Source organism: Sorex fumeus, unplaced genomic scaffold (genome assembly GCF_029834395.1).
Source record: "Sorex fumeus unplaced genomic scaffold, SorFum_2.1 ptg000024l, whole genome shotgun sequence".
NCBI classification, from domain to species: domain Eukaryota; kingdom Metazoa; phylum Chordata; class Mammalia; order Eulipotyphla; family Soricidae; genus Sorex; species Sorex fumeus.
The window spans coordinates 43907942-43929022 of record NW_026606081.1 but is presented as its reverse complement, the minus strand read 5'-3'; positions in this window follow the sequence as shown (position 1 = coordinate 43929022).

Sequence of the window (21081 nt, the reverse complement as noted above, 5' to 3'; positions counted from 1 at the left end):
AAGATGATTAATTTAGAAAAGAACTTGGTTCGTGATAAGCATTTCGAATCTAAGAACAGAGCTGTGTGTCTTCAAAAACTATTCAAAACTAAGGCTGCCGCACAGAGAACGCAGAGAGCACATCAGTTCTCTAGGAATAGGTGGAAGCACCCGGCGCACTTTGCAAGAGGCAGCTGCTGACATAAATGAATCAGCCTTCAAGCACCAAAAACAAAGAACTTGAGAGCGTTTTGCTTACCCCCAAACTAGCAGACATTCGGCGAAAAGTCCTCCAATTTACTTTCTGGGTCTCTTTTATGGAAGGAAGGAAGGAAGGAAGGAAGGAAGGAAGGAAGGAAGGAAGGAAGGAAGGAAGGAAGGAAGGAAGGAAGGAAGGAAGGATATCAGCCATTTATTTTGATGTATATTCCCACCAGATATATATTCTGATGTATATTCAGATGTATATTCCAGAGAAAGGGAAAGATGTCTCAGACCAGCTGGCAATCAGCTCCAAGCAATGACAAATCTCCAAGTGATGCCTGCCAATATTCTAAATATCAGAAATAATCATCCATCAAAAGTACCTCCAAGTCTAGAAAGAGTACAAAAGGGAATGCCCTGCCACAGAGGCAGGGTGGGATGGGGGATGGGGGTGGGGAGGGATACTGGGATCAGTGGTGGAGAATGGGCAGGGCACTGGTGGGGGGATGGGTCTTTGATCATCATATGACTGAAACCCAAGCACAAAAATTTGTAAGTCTACAACTGTACCTCATGTTGTTTCACTAATAAAAAAAAATTAATTAATTGATTAATTTTTTTAAAAAGTACCTCCAAGTCTGCAGAGAGGAAGGACAAGTTGGAGTTGCTAAGAACTCCTGTGATGTGTGCAGAGTCGGGATTTGGATGGGCTTTTTCAGATGTAAGAAACTCACGGTTCTTGTGGGGTGCTGTATTTCCACTCAGTGTTACTCTGATACCTGCCTTAAACTACTCAGAAGCGTGGCACTTTCCTGTCAGTTTCCATCCTCCGGGAAATTTCCATGTCCCCATGTCTCTGAGAAACAGTGTAGACTACCTTAGTCAAAGGGAGAAAAATCTACTTCAACGTACCTTGCTGTTTTACATCTTAGATGACAAAGAACAAGAGAGATTTTATTCAAGAGACCAGATCTCACAGTTCATGAGGAAACTCTGGCTTTCTGGTGCCTACTTCATAATACATCTTCTAGGCCAAAAATCCCCTGGAAAGAGAATTACTCCACGAAATAATTACATAATATCGTGGAAATGAAGATTTACCATGCACACGGAAACTTCTTTAAGCTAGGGGAAAAGAGATTGCATAGCAAGTAGGGTACATGCCTTTCATGCAGCTGACCCAAGTTTGATGCCTGGAACCCCACATAGACTCTCCCCCTTCCCAATCCAGCACCACCAGGAGTGATCCTGTAGCACAGGAATTTCTTTTTTTCCTAGAGATTACAGCAGTAGTGTCCCTTTCCTATATAAAGGATTCCAGTGTAAACCCTTCTCATAAAGAATAATGTGAGGTAATGTCATTCGAAATCACAGAAACCTACTCAATATTATACTTTTTCCTTTTTCTGCTTTATTAAAAAATCAAATGGTAAAGGAAAAAAAACAAGACCAAAATGCTTGGCAGTGCAGGCTATAGATGATTATGTCACATACAGATGGGTTGAGCAGGTTTATCCTATCAGTCTGATTAGTACTTTGTTTTGGACTCATCTTGACTACAAAAGTTAAATTTTGGAGTTTATGGAAGCCAATTCATAAAGGAGCAAAAAATTAAAGGGTAGTGGCTTGTCTGAGTAAAGGCTAAAAGAAATGGACCAACTATACCACTCTTTTTGTTGTACTAATTTCCAAAATAATTATATCCATCTTACATATTCTAGGTTCTATTAAAAAATTATATATTTTAATAAAATGAATGCAGGTCTGGAGCACAGTGGGTAGGGCACTTGCCTTGCATGCTGCCAATCCGGGTTCAATTCCCAGCATCCCATATGGTCCCTAGAGCACCGCCAGGAGTAATTCCTGAGTGAAGACCAGGAGTAACCCCTGTGCATCCCGGGTGTGACCCAAAAAGTAAAAATAGATAAATATATAAATAAATAAAATGAATGTAAGGTAATGATTTGCTTGCCTTTCTCAAATTATAAAAATAGAGTAATTGAAAACAAATGTTGAACTTGAAGTCAGGGTTCTTATAGTTTTTCAGCCTCCTGGATCTGAGTTTTCTCATCTAGCAAGCAAGACTATGACTATAGGAATTCAAAGATCACTTTTGCCACTGTAATGTTTAATGAAACACAGTAGCCAATACAATGCATTCATTCATTTTTTAATTATGAGCTTTAAAAAATTCTTCTGTCCTTGGTGCTGTAGTGGTAGGTAGCTTAGTGAAAGAGACTTTTCAAGGGAAATTATCTCATGCTGTGGTGAGGGCAAAATATCACATTCTGAAATTAAAATGCTCACTATTTATTGTCTCTCTGGGTTTTGATCTCCAAATCAAACAGCAGGAAAAAAAAAAAAGATCCTTGTCCATTAGGAAATAACTACCTACAGTACTTGCTCCTACGGCCCTTATTAATGTATCACTACAGGGGATATACTAAGATCTGAATTATTTTGACATTCCTAATAAGGTTTGTGCTTATAAACACAAGACCACATCATATTAGAACTTATTAGCATATTATAACAGATCCAAGTTCTCCATGTACAAAAGCAGTTGGCTTTGCAACCTCCTTGGAGGGAAAAAAATCTAAGGGCAGTAACAGCAATAATCTCAAATCACAGATGCGCCTTTGAAAATATGTCCTTGGCTTTATAGCACTAATTTGGGAGGAAAATGTAGATAATAAAAAGAAAAATATTCCATTGAAACCCTTTTTAGGTCATTTATCAGTTCTAAACTACATAACCACTTTACCTCATTAATTCAACAGAAAGTTCAGGACCTGCTGACTGAGGTGTCCAAACAAAAGGGACTGGAGAGCCCCAGGAAGTATGACAATGCAAATGAAAGTGTGTTTTTCCTTTGACAAAGGAACTGCTAAGTAGGTTACTCCTTCTTGGGTTAATAAAGGTGTGTGTGTGTCTGTGTGTGTGTGTGTGCGCGCGCACGCATGTGTGCGTGAGCGCACTTGTACACAACAAAGAGACAAATAGTGTAGCTTTTAAAATATTTTAGGAATAGACTTTTAAAGTTATGGGACCCTAAATCCAGTGCAAAATTTGTTCAGTTTGCCAAAAGTCTGTGTACTGTTCGTAAGCAACTTCAAATAATAAATAGAAATACCTTCAAATAACTTATAAAAATACATCTGTTTCTATGTGCAGGACTGTTCTAAGCACTAGACATTTAATTCTCTAAAGTGAGTCAATTCTCATCACACCCTTATGACAAGATCATTATCTCCATTTCTCAGGAGAAGAGACTAAGAGAAGAAAGATGCCAATTGGCAAGTCCAAGGACACAATGAATAGGGAGCAGCACTGATGTGTAAAGTCCAAAGGCCTGACCATAGAGCAATGAATCAACTCAAATGCACCATAGGATGCTGACCCTCTGCATTTTGTCAAACAGACCACTAGGAAATGAACTCATTGGTTCCTTGTAGAAGCTAAATGAAAAAGTCCAAATCTAAATGGAAAAGAACAGTGCTCTGCAAGAATGCAGTAGAGCCTGTTCTCAGAAATATATTTGCCTCCTGGTGTTACATCACGGAGTCCCAGAGGTGGAATGCTTAAAATAACAGAGAAGAACTTCCTCATAGCTCTGAGATAAAGGTACCAGCAGGTTTGGGTTTTTCTAAGAGTTCTCTTCTTGATCTCTAGAAATTCATCTCTTTTCTGTGTCTACTCAGTTTTTCTTTGTATGGCTAGCTCCTAATCTCTTCCCTTTATAAGGACACAGATTGTGTCAGAGTAGAGTTCACCCAATTGAGCACAGAAATTATCTCTTTACAGACCCTATTTCCAGACACATCCATGCACTGCATAATGACATTTTTAGTCAATGATGGACCATGTATATCAATGTCACTCCAAAATTTCAATTGTCTAGTGATGTATAGAGATCATAAAACAAAAACAAACATCGTGATTTTTTTTCTTCTTAGCAGACAGTGCTTTAAAACTTTTTTTTCATCAAAGAACAAGCAATAAGCTCAATAAAGGTGTGAAGATACAGGTAGCATCCTCATATATCCGTGTTAGCCCCATTTGGCTTTGTGCTTTATTTAATTTGTGGAATTTGTGCTCGTCATGGCCACTAAGTGAGCAAACTCCACTGTGAATTCTGCCAATAAGACACCATGTTGAATGACTAATCTGGAAACAAAATTTAAAGTGACTAAGGATCATAAAAATTGAAAAGCAGTAGTGGTTACAGCTCACCCACTAGCATGTCCCTTTCACCATAACTCTGATCTTGAAGAGCAAGAACAAAATGAAAAAAGCTCTTGTGTATCAGTTTCATTTAAATAACAATGCTAAGAAAAGATGCCTAGTGACCCAGACTGAAAACATTTAACCCTTGTCTGCAACAATGATCAGGGTTTATTTGTGAGGTTTAGGTAAAAAAGCTGGGCCCAATATTAATGCTCAATTCACTTCAAGCCTAGGGTGGGGTTTGAATGATCCAACAAATAGTGTCCCTTACATTCCATGTAAGTGAGTAGTGATGTGTTAAAGCTAATGTTAAGTCTCAACTAGGCCTGTTTCTGTTTCTGCAAAGCAAGACTTGCAGTTTCTTGTAAACTCCCAATTGAATAATTTGCCTGATAAGGAACTGGGCACTTGGTCTGGCTGGTAGTGAGGGGTCACTGTACCCTCCTTAGAAACTATTAGTAACAATTGTCTAATTGCTGACCACTGTTGTAGTAGGGACAAGGCTAATAATAGACCAGTGTATAAAGTGCTCTTAACCTGCGCCATATATAAATTGCTTGTGATTTGGAGTCGGGGTCCTTATCAAAACTCCACTGTGTTGGATGAGACTTGGACTCTAGTTCAAGCTAGCAATGGCTCGAGCTAGTAATAAAGTTCCTTTGCTTTGCATTATCATATGTGGACCTGGTCTCTCCTCAACTGAGGATCCAAAACTCGGTACAACAGTGAGTGTGAGGGCTGATGTCAAGATAACTGAAACATTTTTGGAAACTCCAGATTAATTAAGAAAAATGTCATTATTGGAGCAAATTTTCCTATGGATAAAAAACCTCTACAGTGGAGGAAAGTATAAGAAAGCCAATGGGTTTTAAAGACAGGATAACTGTTTTTCTTGGGCAATACTTCTAATTATAAATCAGAGTTGTGATCTGGCAAAGAGAAAATTCCCTTAACCTTCAATAGGATATCCACAAGCACATACTACCAATACACTACAAGAGCAGTAAGGAGTCATGGGTGAACTGATTCATCTTCTAAGACAAGACACCCTCCCTATCCTCTGTGTCAGTGAAAGGAAGTAGCCTGGAAAATCACAAGCCTTTCAAGATTTATGCTTATTAATAATACTAATACAGATATCCATTTTCTATCGATGATCTTCATGAATATACCAAAATATATCAAAATGGTGGTTCTACCTCGGAACACCACCCCTTTGGCCAAACAGGCAGATCTAGAAATTCCCGCAACTTTCATGGTCTCCTACCTCAGACTGACACAACTTCTCCTACTTCTACTGACACAACTGAAGAAGAAACAGTGGAGACATTGCTGCAATTCTGAAACATTGCAACATCCGTGATTGCATCAAGAATCTTGCTTCAACACAGGAGAAAGTCTAGGAATGTGTGTGTGGTATCTTATAGAAGTCCCTTAAGTCTTAAGTCTTAAAAAGAGGGTCTAAATCATGGCTTCAAGGGAATTTCCAAGGAGGAGAGGTTACAAACAAGGTGGAGGTTGGGATGGCAAGCAACTTTAACAAGGGTAAAGGAGTGGGTGACCCCAGGGTACCCATAGAGGCATTAACAGATCCTGAGTAATGAACAAAAATGAACTAGCAGAAATTAGAGTAGGAACACAGGCAGGGTTGAAGAAGCCACCCTAAAAAAAAGAAGAAGTAATAGGAGAAGAAAAAGAGGAACCCCAAAGAAAATTCAAGAAGGGTTTATCAGAAGCTTTTGCAGACATCAACAGACTCCTGACAAAGAAATCTGAAAACAAGGATCCCAACACAGGAAGTTTCCATTAATAGAGAAAAATATTCATGATGCCTTATCTGTTTTCAAGAAAAATCTATGAGTAAATTTTTATTGTTGTTTTTTTGTGGCCTTACCCAACGGTGCTCAGGAATTATTCCTTGCTCTCTGATCAGGTAGAACTTCCTGATGGTGCACAGAGGACCACTTGCAATGCTAGGGATTGAGCCAGGGTTGGCTACATGCAAGGCAAGTGCCCAGTCTCCTGTACTATGTTTCCAACCCCTACTGTGATATTTTAAATAACATTTTAAAATTCTCTCCACCAAATCTAAAGACAAATAAGGAAACAAAGAAACACAGATGCTGAGAGTGGTTTAACTGAATCCAGAAGAAGACAAAATGGAAATAATTGGGAGGAAATTCTGGGAGCTGAGCAGCAGTAAAGGCATGTAGCTAAATGCAGAGAAGCATAATAAAATATTTAGTTACAAAGCCCCAGGGTTATATCTCCTGCACCTCTGATAGTGCTTGGCACATACTATCACTGTCTATAATCATTGGTTGAATGCATTGATTAGTTTCCTTTTAGTGCAAGTGAAATCAATGCTGTGCCATGTGTTTAGGTAACCAGAAGTGTCAGCTATAATTAGCATATTTGCAGCTTGTAGATACTCAGCTTATCAATTTGGAAATTGAGATAATGAGGACCTATGTCACAAGACTGCAGTTTTAGTCCTCAAGCCTTCTTGTGATGTTGGATTATAAAGAATTTAAGGATATGTGCTTGACAGGTAAAGTGTTTGGGATTAAACCTTGGTTCTTCTAACAAAACCTGTGTAAAACAGTTTAGTGACATCTTCTCAGTGCCTCCATTTTCCTGTCTTATTTATTTCTTAAATTTAATTAATTAATTTTATTTTGAGGGTGCATACCCAGCAGGACTCAGGGCTTACTCCTGATTTGGTATTCAAAGATCCCTCTTGGTGGACTCAGGGGACCTTATGGAACGCCAGATAGGACCCAGATCAGCGACATGCTAGGCAAGCGTCCTAGCCTCTGTATTGTCACTCAGCCCTGGTTTTTCTGTCTTTAAATTAAATGCCATACTGCCATCTGTACATAAGACTAGTCTGAAGAGGGTATGACAAAAATTATAGAGCTCCTTAGAATAGCATTTGGCACAGATGTTAATGATAAATACTGTCTATTATAATTTGCAATGTGTGAGCAAAAGTGTTTATTCTCATGCCCATCTTGGTCCTTCTTCCTTAATTTTTGCTCCTTCAAGGTTTGTTACCACTTGGCCTTACTGAACAGTTCCACCCACCCTCCTGTTATATTTCATCCTGCAGCCATTTTTCTATTCTCCTCAAAGCCTCCTGGTCAACATCAAGCTTTTAAGCCTGCAAGAAGTATCTATCCTATTTACTTTCACTCTTCTAAATTGGATTTAACTTAAGTGAATCAAATCTCACTATGGTCAGTGAGATGACACAGAGGATAAGGCCTGGCCTCGCACAGGACTGATACACTGATACTGTTTCTATTCCAGACCCCACCTATGCCTTACACTGTAGCTGCCCCCAGCACCCCATGAGGAGCGATCCTTGAGCTAAAAGACAGGAGTAAGCCCTGAGCACTGTTGGGTATGACTCCAAAAACCAAAACTAAGCAAGAAACTCTCAGGAGTCTTCTTTAATATATTCACTGATACTTTATATTTGCATGACCAAGGAAATATTAGATATTTAACTCAATTCTAGAATTGCACTGTCACTGTAGCACTGTCCTCCCACTATTCATCAATTTGCTCTAGCGGGCACCAGTAACGTCTCCATCGTGAGACTTGTTACCATTTTTGGCATATCAAATATGCCACGGGGAGCTTGCCAGGCTCTGCCATGTGGGCAGGATACTCTTGGTAGCTTATGGGCTCTCCAAGAGGAATGAAGGAATTGAACCCGGGTCAGTCACGTGCAAGACAAATGCCCTACCTGCTGTGCTATCGCTCCAGCCCTTCTAGAATTATACCAAAAAAAAAAAAATACTACACTTTCCCTACTAAAAATGTACGGATTGATCTAGCATTTACAGTAATGTTAATTATAGTATAAATAGTCTGATGTAAAGAACTTTCATTTCCAACTGATAGCAACTGCAGTAAAATAACCATCATTTTAGACATTAATAATTGAGACAAAATTTAATTGTTTAAAACTGACCAGACTGTCTACTTCAGCAATCGTGTTCCATTTAGATGTTGGATTGTTCAAAGGTGTACTTTTCTTAAAATGCATTGTCATGTGCTCAATTCATTTTATTATAGACAATGATTTTACATTACTAGAGATGGAAACATTACATACCTAAGATGCAGTGAAAACACAGAACATTTACTGCGATTGATTGAAATAGCAACATAAAAAAAAAAGAAAGAAACAAAGAAATATCCTTAACTGGATGTAATGTGTAGATTTCTTTTCAGTCTGATGATGATGAATGAAGTGTGGTTGCCTGGTCTCTAAAGTAGTCAGAATATCACGTGGATATCCTGAGATAGCAGAAAAAACAATTAAGAAGAAGTAACATGCTCCCAGTGAGATGGCTCTGCTCTTAAAAGTAAACTACTGCTGATGTGGGAGTATTGGGGAAATCCATTATTACACAGTGGGCCCAAGGGCATTTGAAATGCGAGACACATAGTAACGTTTGTCCCTTTATTTGCACTCTAAAAGTTATTGGAGAATATTTTTTAACGCCACTAAACCCCTTGAGACAAGTCTTCTGTCTGCCTTTGCCACGCCAAAGAAAATTTGTGGCTGCAAATGTACGAGCTATTTTGACCTGAAAGTGTCACCCAGTCACCCATAATGTAAAGAAAAAGTTCATTATTTCAGCATCTACACGTTTCAACTAAATCCAACAGGGTCCTCAACCAGAAATTTCTAGAACTACCAAACTGGGATACAGAATATGGATTGCTTGATTCTTTTCGTTCTTTTCTGGGACATGGTATATCTTTTAATCCTTAATTTGCCCCCCCCCCCTCGCTTCCGAATGCATCTGCGTAGTGTAAGCACTGAAGAAATATTTCTCTCTAACCTGACTTTTAAATCACAGAACCAAAACGATGGAAAAGCAGAGACCCTAAACCGCACATAACGGTATTTGTTTCTGTAGTGGCAAATCAAACCCCAAATCTATAGATTTTCCATTAAACAACCCAAATTCAAGAGAATCTTAAAAGATTGAGTCTAGTTTTAGAACCTCACACATTTTCATAAATACTGATATAATCTGATATATAATGCTGATATAATTAGATAACCCTGTATGAAACATACAAAAAGAAGATGATCCTGGTTGCAGGCTCTGGGGACACATAATTGTAGCCAGAAAATTGGAGTAATTCTAGGCACACAGTTACAAAAATAATTGCAGCCTGGAGAAACCTCACGAGAGAGCAGGGGTTCTCCAATATTTTATTTCTCTGATATCTCAGAGCCCAGCAGAGCACCTCACTCATCATAAATGTTTACTCAAAAGAATAAAAGTAGCAAGAAATAAAGAAAACAGGGATTTCTTGAAGGCAGGGAAAACCAACTAAAGACCAGTCAACGCTTGGGACAAAGAGACTTGGGAAGGGAAGGTTTCGAGCTGGGTGGGGAGGAACCAGCTGGGTAGGGAAGGGCCATTAGGGCCACTGCTTTTAACATTTTGTCTTTTTTTTTCCGTCCCTTTGTCTATGCCTCTTCATGTATCTCTCTCTCCTTTGTTCTTTGGCTCCTCGACCTTCTTCTTTGTTTGAAAGCCCCTTTGTCTACTTCTGTTGGATCTCACTGCTTCTCTTTATTGAAATTTTTTCACCTCTTGCCACCAGGACCTACAGACACCATTTTCTGTAAGTTACTATTAATTATGGTTTGGTCTCATGTCTTGAAGCAAAGTGGGGACAAATTGCTTTTAATGGGCACATTCTGTCACTCTCAGCAGTTTTCAATACAGATAAATGAAAGCATCCGCCAAGTTCTGCAGCCAATAGAATAAAGAAATATACCAGTCTTTGGCGAGTTATGTAAACGAGTATTACTCTCCCCGGCATGAAGGAGAAGGAGATCAATCACAGAAGATTCCCCAAACAATCCCAATTCCGTCCCAGACCATCATGCTGGAGAAGCTGGGACATTTCTTACAGGTACACTGCTGGAGTCTGAGAAAACTGTACTTACTCCACAATAAGTTTTTTAAATGTAAATGTGAAGTGTAACCTAATAGGGACCCCTCGATCAATGAAATTATACTTCTCCCAGGTGGAATTCTGAAAATAGGCTTTGCCTTTAAAAACAGTTCTATAGAATAGATTCAAAAATTTAGAGCAAAACAATCATAATTTCTGTAAAAGAAAATAATCCCTTCATTGGATATAGACTTTCTATTGTATTATAATATGCATACAAAAATTTGACTCTCATGAGCATGTAGCTGGATGATTCTTTCATCAATGGTGTATACAACCAAACAGCAAAATGTTATCAGAGTCCTAGAAACAACTCCCGCTTCCCATCCAGTTATATATTCCAAAGATAGACACTATGCTAACATCAAAGGTGGTAATTCACACAATGTTTGGTCTCTCAAAAACACTGGGGTTACTTCCAGTAATACTCACCCTAAAGTCCAGCAGTGCTAAGTAATAACAGGGTCACTCTAGTGCCACCAATGTTATCCCCCGTGGTTCCTGGGGACCATGTGGTACCAGGGATCCAACTCAGGATCAAATTCAAGAGCTTCAACATGAAAAGCATGCTGAAGCATCCCAGTCTTTTGAGCTATCTGCCTAGTTTCATTTATTTATTTATTTGCTTTTTGGGTCACACCCGGCAATGCTCAGGGGTTACTACTGGCTCTGCACTCCGGAATTACTCCCGGTGGTGCTCAAGGGACCATATGGGATGCCAGAGATCAAACCCAGGTCGGTCACATGCAAGGTAAATGCCCTACTCACTGCACTAGCTCTCGACCCCTGCCCAGTTCCATTTTTACCTAATTTTTCACTTCATATAGTGCTTGACATAGCAATTTCATTTAATGTTTATTTTGTCATATTGACGCCACTTAATATTTTTAAATAACTTTTATTGGAGCATGTATTTTTCTTAGAATTAACATGACAGATATGAAAAAAATGTTTATGAGCAAATAACACAAATTATCACAGACACATTTAAAATAAGCATGTCAGTGATTGTGTGGCATACTTGGAAAATTAGAGCAACACACAACCCTAAAGACCCATAAATTCAACAAGTAGGAAACTGAGAAATATTTCACTCATCAATATATTAATTATAAGCACAAACATACTTAAATTTTCACTTTAAATACTCACACTATTTAATGTGTAATTAATTTAACTAACTTTAAATCAATGATTTAAAATTTTTACAAAAATATCAATTTTTACATTCTTTTCCAAAATCCTACTATATAAGAAAAGGAACTATAGAAACCAGGTTGATAATAGACTATGAGAAAAAGTCCCAGGTGATTTTGATTATACAACTATTTTGTTCAGATTTTAAAAAAATAAAATAAAATAAAATAAAAATAATGTAATCCCAGACTATAGAAACCTAAGTATAACATCCAGGGAAAGAATCTTTGCATCCTCTGAATTTGCCACTCTCTTTCCGGCATGTCATATTTTCTTTATATACCTTAAAAGAGACATTTGCAAAGTTGTAGTATGAGTTGCCTGCAAAAACAGATTATTTAGAGCTAAAGAATAGAATTTTGTGAGACATGGCAGCTGTCGACAAATATTTTAAGAATTGTCATGTGAACAGTGAAATAGATTTAATCTAAACTTTTCTTGAGGGTGAAACTTGCACAAATTAAATTACAAGGAAAAGTTTTGTTAGATATAAATAAATAAATCCTTACCTAATGATTATAGTTGTCCATCAGTAGAATTGGCTGACTCAGAAAGCATTTTCCTATTAATGGAAGTTAGACTAAAGGAAAATAATTTTCTAGAAATTTAAGAAAGTTTTAAATAACAACTGGAAATTTCAACAATAGAATTTGCTGGCTCAAAAAAAAAATGTCATGTGCTACATATACCAAATAGCCACAGAAAAGAAAAGCCAAATTTAGAGATGTTTCTGCCTATTCAGGGCGGTAGAACTGATTAGACAACTCTAGGGTCTCTATGAGCATTAAGGTTTGATTAACTTTATGTTTATTGCTACTGAATAGATTTTTATACTACTGGTGATTTCCCTGACTACAACAGGCTCTTGTGTTTACCAGAATGAACAACGGCCCTCATGTCGCTGTGACAAATATCTCTATATTAAGGTAATACTTGGTAATTATTTTTTATTAGAAAGGCAAATGAATGATAATATGAAGCATGATTACTCCTTGCTTTTATCACATATCGACTACAAGATAACTGAGTCCACATTCCACATCTTCCTCACCCTGTACCCAAGATGGTACAATAGCCAGATGGCAACATTGTTAGTTATTGTGACAGAAAGAGTGACAATATAAAGCTTAAAGCTTCTGTTCAGTAAGCATAAACATCACATCTGCTTGCATGTGACTGCTTAAAGGAAGTCTGACAATGGATGAGAGCTCCCAATAACATTTCCCCAATTTTGATTAATGTCAAATCTATTCAGTAGTATATGAGTGGATGACCCAATTCATGACTCTACCTGGAAAGACAATCTTATTGCAGAGTTTTCTACAGTCCTCCAGGAACCCTGTGCAGGACCTGGAAGTGTACCTCAGTGACTGAATCTGTGTTCAATATGCTAGAAACGCTGAGTTCAATCCTTGACACTCTTCCTTCCTCTAAAAAAATAAAAATTAAAATTAAAAAATCTTGTATATAGCATACCAGCATGCCTAAACTAACATAAAGTTGAGATGAAAGGTACTCAAAATCCAAATATCATATATGATATGCAAAAAATGAATTCTTCATAAGGATATATAAAAATGCATATAAAGGGATACAGAAATGTCACCATTATAAAATTCCAAAAAAAAAAAACCTTTGAAATTGGTATCTTTGAGCTCACTTTATTTTTGTGAGCTTTAAGAGTTCTTCAATATTGATTTGGTGTTAATTAATGACAATAAAATAATTTTGTTTGATTTTTCTTTTGGAGCACACCTAGCTGTGCTTGGGGGTTATTCCTGGCTCAATGCTCAGGGATAGCTTCTGGAAGGACACAGGAGACTGTATGTGGTACCAGGGATTGATCCCCAGTCCGCCACATACAAACCAAATGTCCTATGTGCTGTACTATATCTCCAGTGCCAGAAATAATTGTTTCATGAGAAATTATAAGATTTATATATTAACTTTATGCTACGACATACAAGTCTGAGATTATTTTTATCAGCCTCACAGAACTTGAATTCAAAGAACAGATCATACATGTGATAAAGACTTACAGTCCCTGTAAGAATTTAAAACTTAAACTAATTTTTATGCAGCTTGTTTTTATATAGTTTGTTCTGTTGTGTAATGGCCTTTCCCCCTCCTATTTCTATTATTTTTCTCTCTGGTAATATAAAACAAAATTTAAAATTCTCTCCAAGGATGGAGCTGTCTTTACCAATCTAAAATTCCACTTTTGTAATCCACAGACTAAAGATTTAGGTTTGAGTGGTACTATCCTGTCACAACAGTGAAACAATTCAGAGATGTTTTAAGCAACTTCAAAGAAGAGTTGGCTTAAAGTTCTACGCCCAATCTTATTTTTCAATGTATCTCCCATATGCTTCCAATATTTAGCTATTTTCCCATCTGTTTATTCTCTGATATGTTCTTTCAGTACTCTCTCCTGCTTACCTAGGAAGGAGTTGCTCCCTTTGCTTTAATAAATCTATCACTTCAAAAGGAAGCACCTCCAAACGTGTCTTGACAGATTCTCATGAAGCTAGGCCCATTGCTAGAAACAGTTCAGACACTTTCCTTATTGATTCAGTCTCTCTGGAGCAGCACATCTGCTCTGGACTCTAGGTGTCTACATTCAGCCATGAATAAGCCAATGTAATTGATCTCAAAGAAATAAAAATCCTATGGGGGAGACTGAAAAGCAAATAAGCCATTCTAATAGAGTAGCACATAAGTATAAGCCTTTTTCCCATTTTTACGACTTTATTCCCCTTAAGTATTTAAAGACAATTAATTCCAACTGGAAAGACATTTAGTACAGACTCCCAGATGCCTGTCCCACGACTAATATTGACAAATTTGCCTTAGGTTCTCAGCAAAGGATTGTCATAAAATGTTGGTTCTTGGAATTTTTGCCAGAAAATATCAGATTTGTGAGAAAGATATGTGATCTGGGAATCTAAATGCTCCAAAAACAGCCCAAGGGGATTCTTCAACACATGAATCTTTTGAACTCTGAAGTGGCCTTTTAATATATTTAAAAAAACTCTCATAAATTGAAGAACACCAATGAGGGGCTGGAGAAGACATATTTGCTTGATTATATGCCTGCACCACTAATGGTCTTCCCACAGAACAACAAGAAGTGATCCCTGAGCACAGAGCAAGGAGTTAACCCTGAGAACAGCTGGGTGTGGCACAAAAATCCCCACCCTTGCAATTTTTTTAAACTAATGAAAATCTTTTAAGACAAGTCACAGGTGTGTCCTCGTGTATACTACATGCCAAAAGCAATCCAGGTCTAATTTTAGAATTAAAATAATGCTCCACCAATTATAAAGTAAGAATTTTTTAAAGACAGTAGAAATAGAGAGAGATGCTCCAAAAGGGAATCCCTCTTGTGTTAGACCACTAATTGAAGCTTTGAGTGAATTTTATCAGCATGCGAGCTGTGTATGTGGTTGCTATGGATGTTAGTGTTTCTGTGGATTTGAAATTCCTCTAATGGTGCCTTGGGCAACTGCAACGTTGCACAAAGTATGAGACCCAGAATGCTGGCAGGGTTATTTTTCTGTTTCCCTTTTCTACCCCCAGATTTCAGCACACACACACACACACGTACACATACACACAAATACACATGCACGCAGTGGAGAGGAATCTCTTCCCTTCAGTTTTGGGCTTGTTTCATTTGTATTTAGTCCAAGTTCTACAGCTATTTTCAGGGAATGAATCAATCTGATTCTAGCAACTCTATTATAGCCCAAACTGAAGACATTTCCTTATTACTTTCTAAACCCAAGTCCCTGATTGTCAAGTCCCAATGTATGAGGGCTTCTCAATTACCATGAGCTAAAACTTAAAATTCTCTCCCATCCATATTTTCAGCATGGGTGCATATTTGGAGTCACATTGTGGCAACAATTTTTATGTTAACTGTGATTGTTGGTCAGACAGGTATATTACCTAGCTGTACTGTAAAAAAATAAAATTATTTTTGATGAATAACCTAAGGATATGAGGAAAATGCTATATCTTAATATAAAATTGTAAAAATGGAAAGCACCCTAGTTTAATTTGCAGCAATAGGAATAACAGAATAGCAATATATAACAGAAGAACCAACTAACTGCCAACAATCAACTATGACCAACTTAACAACAAATGGCTAAACACTTTGCATAAAGAACTCTGCAATATTATTTTAAGCAGGTAGAACTCAATTTGTATAATCAATAATCTACTTTTTAAAACAACAGAGGAAATAGGAATGGGTAAAGATCGATTATACTTGCCTCAGAGTTAGGAAACTATCCTGAATATAATCTACCAAACAAGACAAATAGAAAAAAAAAGTTATCAAGTTTGAGAGAGAGTCGCTTGGGAAAACAGAAAAGATTATAAAATGAAGTTAAGGAAGTGATAAATAAGTCAATATACATCAGCAATGGATAAGGAACGGGGGATGAACAAGAGTTTAAAGTACATGCCAAGGCATTTTTCAAGTACCAGAGGAATTGATATGAAAATTTATTGAGCAAAAAGACAGAATGTATATCTCATACATAACCACCTAGCTAAGTGCCCTGGTTTATTCCCAGAGCTGAAGATGGGAATTCAACTAGCTGAATCTGGGGTTTGGGAAAGGATCATTTAAATTCTGTTGTATATCCAGATCCCAAGTCTTGGGAATAGAGCATCCATCCACAAAGAAGGGAATTGCAAATGTTAGATACAAATCAGCTGATGGTGCAGAACTAGAAAGCATCTGACAAAGAAAGGATACAATAAAATCTAGCAACTCATAAATAAACAAGTGAGTTTAGGAGAATCTATACAGTTCTAATAAATCTGTGTAAAGCTATGGAGGTTGAAATCAGCAGTGCCATTTGATAACGCAAGAGGCTATTGCATTTAAAAAATATGCAAATATTAACTCATGAGAAATCAGTAATATCATCAGAGTAACAGGCAAAAATATAGTGTGCAATTTATCAGGATTCAAAGCAACCAAGTAGTTTAAGGGTACAGCGAGAAATACGGTTGTAATTTTTGGCAGACTTCTCAGGTAGAACATCGTATTTAGAAACATATCAAATATTGTCCCGGTATCAAAACACAGATGAACGCAGTAAGCAAGTGTGAGAATTAAATCCAGCTCTGGAAAATTATGGACATTTTGGGTCATCTCATTAGGGGACTGGTCACATTCCATGGCATGAAGTCTGACACTAACTCTTTTTAAGCACAGGTCTGCTTCTTCTATTATTAATTTCTACCTAAGGGCAAATGCCAAGAGAATTTACTTGAGTTTCTGCCTCCTGCTGCCATTTCAACTGTCAGGAACAGCAGGAAGTCAAAAAATAAAAGGCACCACCTTAAAGCAATGCTGAACCACTGTGTCATTTTAAAAACTGACAGCTTTGTGCAGTCCCAAATCTTAAGGAAAAGGGATTGTCACTTGCACCTCCCATTGCCATGTTGACAAAGGAAGATAGACTCCCTCATGCAAAGGCAATGGTCATTTTTACCTGGCAAGTGAAAACAAATTTCTTACCCCAAGTGACTACAAACTCTTGCTGGACGTGAAACATCCAGAGTCTGTTCATCTCCAAAACTAAAGTAGGGGGATAGATTTATCTAATGAAGTGGAACTTAACAGTATGAGAGAGTATACAATAGCAAAATGGAAAAACAAGTCAAGATTTTTCGTGACTTTAAAAAAACAAACTGGAGAGATCACATTAGCTTTGCGTTCTGTAGACATGGTAATTAAGATTCTTAATTGTGAGTCCTCTGAAAAACTCAAGATGCTGAGATGAATACAATGGAAAGTGGCTTCAAGGTCAATTGTTAAAACCCAGGATGATTTAAAAAACAAATTCCAATATGCAATTCAAGGTGAAGAAAGAACTTAAAGGGACCCTAGAACCATTTATTTCCTCAGAGAGCAATTTACCTGAAAAAGACAGAAAAGTAAATAGAGATGATGAGACAAATATTTGGAGGCAGAAGAAATGCAAAATAAGCCTACTAATTGAAAAAAAACTGATGAATGTGACTCTCTTTTTCCTTCTGCTATTGTCACAAAATATAAACATCTTAAAGAATGATGAACTACCATAACTACCAACAGTATTTGATTCTCCAGGATACACTGAGTTGAAGCCTGTACACTTCCTACAAGAGTGCACTGTATTTTAGCAAGTAAGGAAACTTCAATAATAGCTTTGGATACTTGGATACTCCCTCTGACCCTATTCCTTACGTGATTGATTGCATCATATTACATTAGCATTAAAAGATGAAACCTGGGATAGAGTGGGACACAGAAGAAAGTTTTTATTTTTTAATTTTTAATTTACACAGAGTCACAAAGATGTTCATGGTCAGGTTTCAGTCTTACAGTGTTCCATAACCCACCCCCTCACGAGTGTTCATTTCCCACCACCAATGTTCCCAGTTTCCCTCCAACTACACTCTCTCCAACCTCTCTCTTTCTCTCTCTCTCTTACTCTCTCTCTTTCTTTCTCTCTCCCTCCCTCTCTCTATCTCACTCTCTCTCCCTCCTTCTCTCAGATTCTCAGTTTCCTTCCCTCTGTTCTGCCTCTCTCCCTCCCCTCTCTCTCCTCCTCTCTCTCTCCCTCTCTCCTCCTCCCTCCCTCTCTCCCCTTCTCTCCCTCTATCTCTTTCTCGATTTCTCTTTCTCTCTCCCTCCCCCCTCTCTCTCTCTCCTCCTCTCCCTCTCCCTCTCTCCTCCTCCCTCCCTCTCTCTCATTCTCTCCCTCTCTCCTCCCTCCCTCCCTCCTTCCTTCCCTCTATCCCTCTCTGTCTCCTCTCCTCTCCTCTCCTCTCCTCTCCTCTCCTCTCCTCTCCTCTCCTCTCCTCTCCTCTTCTCTTCTCTCTCCACCCTCCCTCCCTTCTTTTTTTTTTGGGATATTATGGTTTGCATTACAGGTACTGAGAGGTTATCATATTTGTTCCTTCACCTGTTTTCAGCATGCAGTTCTTATCCAGAGTGATCATTTCCAGCTATTTTTGTCATGTTGGTCCCTTTTCTATCCCAACTGCCTTCTCCTCCAGCACTTGAGGGAAGAAAGATATTAACTAACTCTAATAGCTACCTCTGCTTGATTACATTCCATTGAAATGTGGGAACCTAAGACCTTGTCAGAACTACATGGCATCAGAACAGACCAGCAACCCCCCCACCCCAATACAATTTTTCAGAGGAAATTTTAAAGCATCCCCATTTGGAGTGCGTAGAATGAGAGACAAGAAGGTCTGATCATTCCTCCCAAATGTAATACAGATCCAGTCGATCACAGAAAAATCTACTCTGCCATTGCGATGATAAGTTAGGAGACTGAAAGAAACAAATACATCCTCTCTCAGAAGAAGGTTATTGGTTATTTTACTCCGTGATTGTGTGAAGAGAACAATAGCATGGAGAATGCTGACCTGGAAGTGAACATTTTCTCTTACTAAGGTGCTGTTAGGATCTACTTTGAAAGGAGAGTTGAGGATCTCTCAGTAGCTCATGTTAGCTCATGATGACCACAGGGTATAGATGATGTTACCTGAGATCATTTATGGGATGCTCTTTTTCGACTATTTCCTTTTCCAACCCAAGGAACTTGAACAACCTTCCTTCAGGATAGCCAAGAAATTCAGGTTTAGGTGCCATTTTTTCTGTCTGTCACTACAGCCAAGCTCATGTTATATTTATCCCTTTTCATTTCCTTGTCTATAGGTGGCCTAATTTTTGACTGTTATGCGCATAAAATAATAGCCACTTTTCTAATATCAGTTGCCTTCAAAAATTGTCAATCACATCTTGAGTTATAAATCAATTTTCCTTTGCCAAGACACTTTGAAGGTATATAAGTAACTCTGAAGTTAGGTATAATCTTTTGAATGAGAAATAACAGAAACAGGTCTTCCCAAAATGCACCATTTACTTGCAAAATAATTGCAGTTATCAATAGTTCTCATTTGAGCATGAGGATAAGCCAAGATTAAAAAATAAGGGAAGTAAGCTACTGAAAGTTCTTGATACTCAGGCATCTTCTAGGTGTTTACTGTAGTTTTAAATAACTGAAAAAATGAGGTCAGAGCAATACAGCAGGTTCGGCATTTGCCTTGCTCACGGTCACGCTGGGGTTCAATCCTCTGCATCCCACATGGTCCCCTGAGCCCACCAGGAGTGATTCCTGAGTACAGAACCAGGAATATCTCTGAGCACCACCTGGGTGTGGCCCCCCAAACTGAAACAAACAAACAAACACAAAACCCTAAAAAAAAATTAAAAAGGAGGGAAGCTAAGGAAAATGTTTCTCTTCTAAGAATGAGACATAATGATAAAAATTCTGAAGAAAAGAACATTGCTCAGTTTTACACTTGAATTCATTTTTACTATATCATGGACCAGGGTGAGTGGAATAGATGGTCTTCCTGTAGCCAGAAGTGAAGTAACCATTTCATTCACCCAGAAGTGAAGTAAATAAACCTGATAAGGATCAAACATCCTCTGCCCTGCCCTGGGGTTCATAGCCTTGAGTTGTTTCCAGTCCAGTTATCAAGGCTGGGCTCTTGCCAAAGTAAAGAGTGAACGGGAACTCCTGCTTGGGTGCTGAATACCTGTTTCAATGTCTCCTTCTTCCTTTTGACTTGCCTGCTTTGTGGCTGCCCCTTTCCTGACCTACACCCTGCGGGTGGTCTGTGGCTTTTGAGAAATTACGGTGCTTTGACCTTCAACTGCTTTTGACCTCTGACTTCTTGAGCTGCCCTCTTTTCAACCCAGCCCCAAGTTTAATTCTCCACCTCGAGCTGGCTCCCCGCGCTGGGTTTCTAGGTCATCTTCTACCCATGGATCAGTCTGACAGCGCCAGCCTATGCTCAGTAGGTTGACAATTTAACAATAGGGGTGGGTGTATTGGTGTTCTGATTCCTAGAAGATTTAAATACACATTACAAGGGGTGTGTGACCAGATTTTATAATGAGGGCCACTCGTTCAATCATTACTACATCATGCTTTGTACGCCTCCTTTTTGACAGATTGCAATCAATTTTGTGTTCCTTTGGGCAAGTTGCTACATCCACTCTCTGCTTTAGAGCTTCTAAAAAATAATCATGTTCATTACAAACTTTTTTGCTCTTATTACAAAAGAAGCACATCATCTCTTTTAATTCTTGCTTTTTTTTGCACAGAAAAGCTGTGGCTTCATTCCTTTCCCAATTTTCATATTTAGATTATCTAGACTATAATAAAAAGCGAGTGTTTTTCAGTCATACTAATCCCTTCCACTCTCCTAAAATTGCATTTTTAATGGTCACCAGTGACATTTTAATTGCCCTGCTTAATTTTACCTTCTCTGTATTCCAGGGCAGGCCCTAAATATTGAACAAGCATAAGGATATTGAACAAGCATAAGGAATGAAATTGGTAATCAGGACTAGAGCAAACATAGCAAAGTTGAAAGAGCACCAGA